This window comes from Akebia trifoliata, chromosome 6, assembly GCF_017979445.1.
Source record: "Akebia trifoliata isolate Shusen 1 chromosome 6, ASM1797944v1, whole genome shotgun sequence".
NCBI lineage: Eukaryota > Viridiplantae > Streptophyta > Magnoliopsida > Ranunculales > Lardizabalaceae > Akebia > Akebia trifoliata.
Window position 1 is genome coordinate 26,625,171 of NC_141380.1, and position 7,310 is coordinate 26,632,480.

The 7,310-nt window shown below is 37.5% G+C and overlaps 1 pseudogene; it reads right to left on the reverse strand.

The window, feature by feature from the left end:
* Window positions 1-1,597: 1,597 nt before the first annotated feature.
* Window positions 1,598-1,827, reverse strand: LOC147400559 (thioredoxin M5, chloroplastic-like; annotated as a pseudogene).
* Window positions 1,828-7,310: the final 5,483 nt, after the last annotated feature.

The window sequence follows — 7,310 nt, forward strand, 5'->3', positions numbered from 1 at the left end:
TCCATCAAATTTTATGAAATTCGGCAGTCTTGGGTTGTTGAATATGGTTTTTTTTTTCATGTTGTGCTTACACCATTTGTAGATACATGGGCTTCGAAACATTTTGGGAAGGTTTGAGCTCATCTACTTGGATTTGGGAGTCATTACTATTCAAAGAGTTTGGATGTGAATAGACAGTACTAAAATATATTTTAAAATTCATTTTTGACACATAATGACTCACTTTCAATGGTAAGATAAAGGCCTACCTAGAGTTTTAAGTAAGAAGGGTCGGTTGAGAGACGAAGTAGATGTTAGGCACCTTATCCCTTTCATCCATTGATGGTTACCAGTATGACTATAAGTTGAAGTTTGAAAATAATTTTTTTTTTTTTTTTTTTTTTTTTTGTATTTTTGAGATTAAAGGAGATTATAGAAGTTAAAAGGAAAAAAAGAGTTATAGTTCGATTTAGAAAATGAGGAAAATAGACAATGAACAAGCCCCTACTAAAAGTAGGTGCTTGCTGGATTTTTATTTGAGCTTGGGACTTTAATGAAAATCGATTCAAGTTTCATCATTAAGACTCTCAAAACTTCAAAACTAGCTTATGTGTTCTCTTGGACCTTTTCTTTATGCATGATATGTTATCCATGTGACGACAATCTTATGCATGAAAAGGTCAAGATCTTATGCCTGATATGTTATCCATGTGACGACAATCTTTTTATTGACTATAAAGATTAGATATAGATTCATAAGAACCTACACCCTTACTTGTAGTCCTTTAGGTGTGCGTGCACTACGTCATAATGCTCCAAAAACGACTACTCCTACCGTCGCAAAAGGAGTCATTTTAAAAAAAGTGGTTTCGTAATTGCGACAGACCAAAACAGTATGGAAAAACAACTGTCCTTGACAGTCGAAAAAAAATGACTGTCATTGACAGTCAGAAAAAACGACTGTTTTGGACAATCGTGAAAAATGATTGTTAATGACAGTCATTTTTCTGGATTTATAATTGTTAAAAAAAATTACATTTTTGGGTTCATAATTTAAAAAAGGGATTTACCTTCTTCAGCCATTACAACAACCTCTTTCAATCGTACTCGCCCTCATGAATTCCGGCATTTATATGTAAATGGGAACAATAAAAAAAAAAAAAACAAATAATTTTTTGGAATGTTCATTCTTCAGCCGTTACAGCAGCCTCTTTCAATTGTCCAAATAGCAACCCCCTTCCTCACCATCTTAGCCATCATGTCTTCACTCACCATCTCCCTCATCTCAGCCATGTTTTCATCCCTCATTCATCTTCATCTTCTCCAGTCAATCGAACACCTCACCATTAAGACTAGCCCCCTTCAACTTTCTCTAAACTCATCTTTCTCAGACTCTCTCCACCATTAACAGCAAGCCACCACAGCAGCCCCTACCAATCTCTATCATGTGTACACAACCATGTTATCTTAAACAATAAACCAGATAATCACAACCTCTATACCTATACACATTGTAATGGATATATTATGGCATCATAGTATCCAAACTCATGCCCCTAAATGGATATCATCAAACAGTACCAGACAATGAGATTCTTGTGAAGGTTTTAGCAAACCTTTAAACAAATTTATCGATGTCGTTGGTCTGTAGTTTTTGGCACGGCACCAATAATCACATATTTCTTCTCACCATTCTTGAAAATCATGACAGTTGGGTATGCTTTGGATCCCGTATTGAGTTGCAATTGATGGGCAATCATCAGTGTTCAGTTTATAGCATTTGAATTTACCTGCATATTATTTTGAAAGTTCACTTATTATTGGACGGATCATATGACAAGGCCCACACCAAAAGGCCCAGAATTCAACCAACACAAGATCGGCCTTGAGACACTGTATAAAATAATGGCAGTTGCAAAATGAATAATGAAGGAATTGAGAGAGATATATTTCCATTGACATTGTGTAGAATATATACATAAAGACATAACATATATAGCAGGCTAAGTCTAAGGCTTAGAAGCTGTAATCCCGGATTTGACTTACCCTAATTTAAGAAGGTAAATAAAGAATGGAATATGTAAATATACCGCTAAGACATCTAATACTCCCCCTCAAGTTGGAGAGTGAATATCATGAAGTCCCGACTTGTTGCGCAAACTCACAAACTGATCCTTTCCTAAGGCCTTCATAAATGCATCAGCCAGTTGCAAGTGTGAAGGAACAAAAGAAAGGTCAATCATTCCGGCTTGCACTTTTTCTCGCACTATATGACAGTCTATTTCAATGTGTTTCGTACACTCATGAAGACAGGATTCGTTGCAATGTGTAAAGTTGTTTGTTAGTCATAGAACAATAGTGTAGAAGTTGTCTGAAGGACCTTTAAGTCATGTAGTATATAACGTAACCAAGTTAGCTCGAAACATGTGTTAGCCACAGCTCGATATTTAGCCTCAGCGGATGATCTAGAGACGTTGGCTTGCTTCTTAGATTTCCATGATATGAGAGAATTTCCAAGGAAAATGCAATACCCTGTAACTGATCTTCTTGTGGCTTGACATCCTCCCCAATCTGAGTCACAAAATGCTTTCAAAGCTAAACTGTTATTGGAAGGAAGTAATAATCCTTGACCAGGGGTACCTTTGATGTATTTGAGGATTCGAATGGCAGCGTCCCAATGAGGTATTCTAGGCTCTTGCATGAACTGGCTCAATGTACGGACTGAATAGACTATGTCAGGTCTTGTTACTGTCAGATAAATCAATCTGCCAATTAATCTTCTGTACTTTGATGGATCATTTAGCAATACTCCATCTGTTGGAGTGAGTTTCAAATTTTGTTCCATTGGGAAATTGCTGGGACGTGCGCCTAGGAGTCCTGAATCTTGCAGAATGTCCAATGCATACTTTCTTTGTGACATAAAAATACCTTTTTTGGAGCGGGAGAATTCAATACCAAGAAAGTACTTCAAGTTTCCAAGATCTTTGATACGGAAGCGTTTAAGAAGGAATCCTTTGAGGCGTTCCATTTCATGTAGATCATTTCCTGTAAGAAGTATGTCGTCAACATATATGAGAATTGCTGTAAAAGAAGTACCTTGAGCCTTGATGAAAAGTGAATAATCAGCCTTTGATTGTTGATAGCCGGCCTTTCGAATAGTGTCTGAAAATGTGGAAAACCAATTTCTTGATGCTTGTTTAAGGCCATAAAGAGACTTGTTGAGCCAACATATAGTGTTTTCCCCTTGTCGGCGAAGACCAGGTGGAGGTTCCATGTAGACAACTTCATGTAAATCACCATGGAGGAAGGCATTTTGAACGTCCAATTGGTGGATGTACCAATGGCAAGTAGCAACGACAGTAAGAAGACATCGAAATGTTGTAAGCTTAGCTATTGGATAAAATGTTTTTTGATAGTCAACGCCCGCAACTTGATTGTATCCCTTAGCAACGAGACGAGCCTTCTAGCGCTCAATGGTGCCATCAGATTTATATTTGATTTTGTAGACCCATTTGCAACCGATCGATTTATGGCCAATGGGCTCGGTGTGATTTGTGATGGTAACTAGAAAAGTAGAATGGGAAGATGAAAAACATGAGTAGGAAAGAAAATGGGAGAGTGGATATCTAGTACCTGTTATAAATTTTGGTGTGGAGGTAGACTAGTTAGCTTGAGATGACATTAAGAAGTCTACATGCCACGACGGAGGTTGCTTAGGTCGTGTTGACTGTCTCGGAGGAGGAATGGAAGTATTGGTAGATTCAGAAGGAATGTGTGATGGGTCTGATAATGGTGGTGTAGTTTCAACTTCTGATGTGGACGTAGAAGGCTAAGTAGTGTTGGAGGGAAAAATAGGTGTGGTTCGAATATGTGTGGGAAAGATAGGTTCATGTCAATTAATTGTTTCAATTTGCTCCGGTTGGTGAGAATTGGTGCTAGAAGGGAATGGTGACGTGATAGGGTATGTTTCTGTGGTCTCAGAGAGGAAATTGGGCACCACAAAACCAGAATTTGATAGGGTTGAGGTGGATGAAAATGGAAAAGTAGTTTCATGGAACTTGACATCACGACTAACAAAAAATTTCTCAGTTTCCATGTCATATAGTTTGTATCATTTTTGTCTAGTCGGATATCCAACAAAGATGCAACGTTTGGCGCGGGATTCAAATTTATGAATTGGGTATATAACAGTTGCATAGCATAGACAACCAAAAACCCTTAGGTGATCAAGTAATAGTAGACAATTGTATAGCAATTCAAAAGGTGTTTTATTTGAGAGCAATGGTGATGGTAACCGGTTAATGAGATAAGTAGCGGTTAAAACACACTCACCACAGAAATGCAAAGGTAAATGGGATTGAAAAAGTAGTTCTCGTGCTACAGTGAGAATGTGACGATTCTTCCTTTCAACAACTCCATTTTGCTATGGAGTGTAAACACAAGTACGTTGATATTCAAAGCCATGAAACCTAACAAAATTTCTCACAGACAAGACTTCAAAACCATTGTCTACTTTGACTGTTTTGACATAGGTATGAAATTAAGTATGAGAAAAATCAATAAAAGATTTCAAAATGTTTTGAGTTTCAGATTTGTGTTGCATAAGAAATATCCATGTGCATCTTATAAAGTCATCTACAATGGTAAGGAAGATTCGTGCCCCTGAGGGTGTGGGAACTTTGTGAGGACCCCAGATATCACAATGTAATAAATCAAACGGAGCATGAGTTGATATGGAACTTAATGGAAATGGGAGTCTTGTTTGTTTTGCCATGGGACAAACAGTACAATTATTGTCATAAGAAATGGTGATGGATGTCCAAGACGCATATGCCATAGACTGGAAGGGTGTGAAGATTGATAACAAATTGGTGTCCTTTGCAACAGAGGCATGTAATAGAGACCACCATGTTGTTTACTCGAGCCAATCATCTTCCCCGTAGCCAAGTACTGTAGGACACAAAAAGTGGGGAAAAAAATGGCACAACAATTTAGGGCAGTTGTAATTTTGCTAACAGAAATTAGATTTAAGCGAAAATTAGGAACACACAGAACATTATCTAAGGTGATATCAGAATTAAAGGATACAGTGCCAGTTGAAGTGATTGAGGCTGTAGATCCGGTTGGTAAATTAACAATAGGTATTGATGATGATTGTGTTTTGGTGAAAAGTGTGGAATCAAAGGTGATATGATCGGTGGCCCCACTATCCAAAATCCAAGGTTTAGTGAATACAGAATTAATCGAAGCATCGGAAAAAAGAGACAGACCTGTTGCATTTGCATAAGTGTTTTTATTACTAGCACTAAGGTTTGGACTCATCATTGATAAGGCACGGGAAAGCTGTTGAAGTTGCTCTATGGAAAATCCGTGCAAGGCATTGACTGGGTCGGGAATTTGGCTTGTTTTGCTAACGTGTTGTGGATAAACTCCATGTGTAGATTGAGGGGAATCTGTTGCATTAGCAGCAGGGAAAGAATTCTGTCGAAATCCACGTTGTCGTTGTTGTGGTTGACCTTGTCGATTGCTTGTGATGTTGGGTGTCCATGTGCCATTTTTGTATCTGCATCTATCCTCAGTATGTCCTCTTCTATCACAGTGTTTGCAATGAAACTTTAGAGTCCGACAATTTTCAATCGTGTGGCCTTCTCTGTTACAATGTTCACAGTACTTGCCCTTTGATTTATTTGAGGAATTGTTCGAATGATTCTGAATTGCAGCAGCGATGGAGAAGTTTTCAGCTGTCTCTGATGTCACTTGTCGTTGCATTTCATCTTGATTGACAAGAGAATAGGCCTGACGAACATTAGGCAAGGGAGTTATCATAAGGATGTTGCTACGAACAACATTGTAAGTGTCATTGAGACCCATGAGGAATTGCATCATCCGATCCTCTTCTCTTTGTTCGATGTGCGCCTTTATCTGGTTGCAAGCAGGGATAGGTCGATATGTGTCTAATTCATCCCAAAGACTCTTGAGTTTTGTGAAATAGGCTGAGACTGTCATCGTGCCTTGTGAAAGAGTGGCCAGTGATTTTTGAATCTGATAAATTGCTGGTGCATTTTTCTGTGAGAATTGGTCTTTGAAATCTTCCCACACTTGATGAGCCATTTTGGCATGAACGACTCCCTTGGCTAAATCAGGTTCCACCGAGTGGGTGAGCCATGATAAAATCATGCTGTTGCATTGATTCCAAAGAGCATATTCTGTTGGATGCTCTGTTTCAGATGGTGGCTCAATAAATCCATCAATGAAACCAATTTTGTTCTTGGCTTTACTCCATGATGGATAATTGGCCTCATTCAGTTTCGTTGGAACAAGCATGTGACCGGGTTGATCCGAATGATGGACGAAATATGGATTGGATGAATCCATGGCTAAAGTGACGTTGTTGGTGTTTGGATGTTTGGAAAGTGATTTTTCTGTTGATGTTTGATTTGTATTTGTCATGGTGCTTTATCGGTTGTCAAGGCCATCGAAGAGATCAGAAATTAGGCACCAGGATAGGCTCTGATACCATATAAAATAATGGCAGTTGCATAATAAATAATGAAGGAATTGAGAGAGATATATTTCCATTGACATTGTGTAGTATATATATACATAAAGACATGACATATATAGCAGTCTAAGGCTTAGAAGCTGTAATCCCGGATTTGAATTACACTAATTTAAGAAGGTAAATAAAGAATGGAATATGTAAATATACAGCTAATATAATATATTTTCTAATACACTACAAAATCGAAAACCATAAATAAATAAATAAAGATGTAAGTTGTACAAAAATTGAATTCACCAAATCAAACAACTTTTCATAAAAATATGTGGAAATTTTGCTCACGAGGAAGTCCACAATAGAAAATCACTTGATCAAGTATATTGCTTCCTCTTAGAAACTATAGAGTAAATTTGATAATTAAGTTAGGTATATTGCTTCCTTCCATATAAATAGAGTATCCTAAGGGGCATAAGACAACAACACGTGCTTCAACTATAACCAAAGGAAAAGGCCCAAGCAACTTTACATGAAAATGATCATTAAAGCACACGAAAACCTCATCAAGATTTCAATTCAATTGAGGTGGTCACGAAGATCATCACACCTCGGAAAAACTTGATGGAGCACCTTAAGATCCCAAAGAAGAATTAGAAAACGTGAAAACCACAATTATGGTAATTCAATATATCTTAAGAAATGTTGATATAAAGGTGAGATGTAATTGAACAGGTACTTGAAGCGGATTCATTCCTAGTTGAGTTTTGAGCTTCTAAAGACAGCTTTAAAAGTGATAGATGAATAGTATGATGATAAGAACAAAAAATAGTGA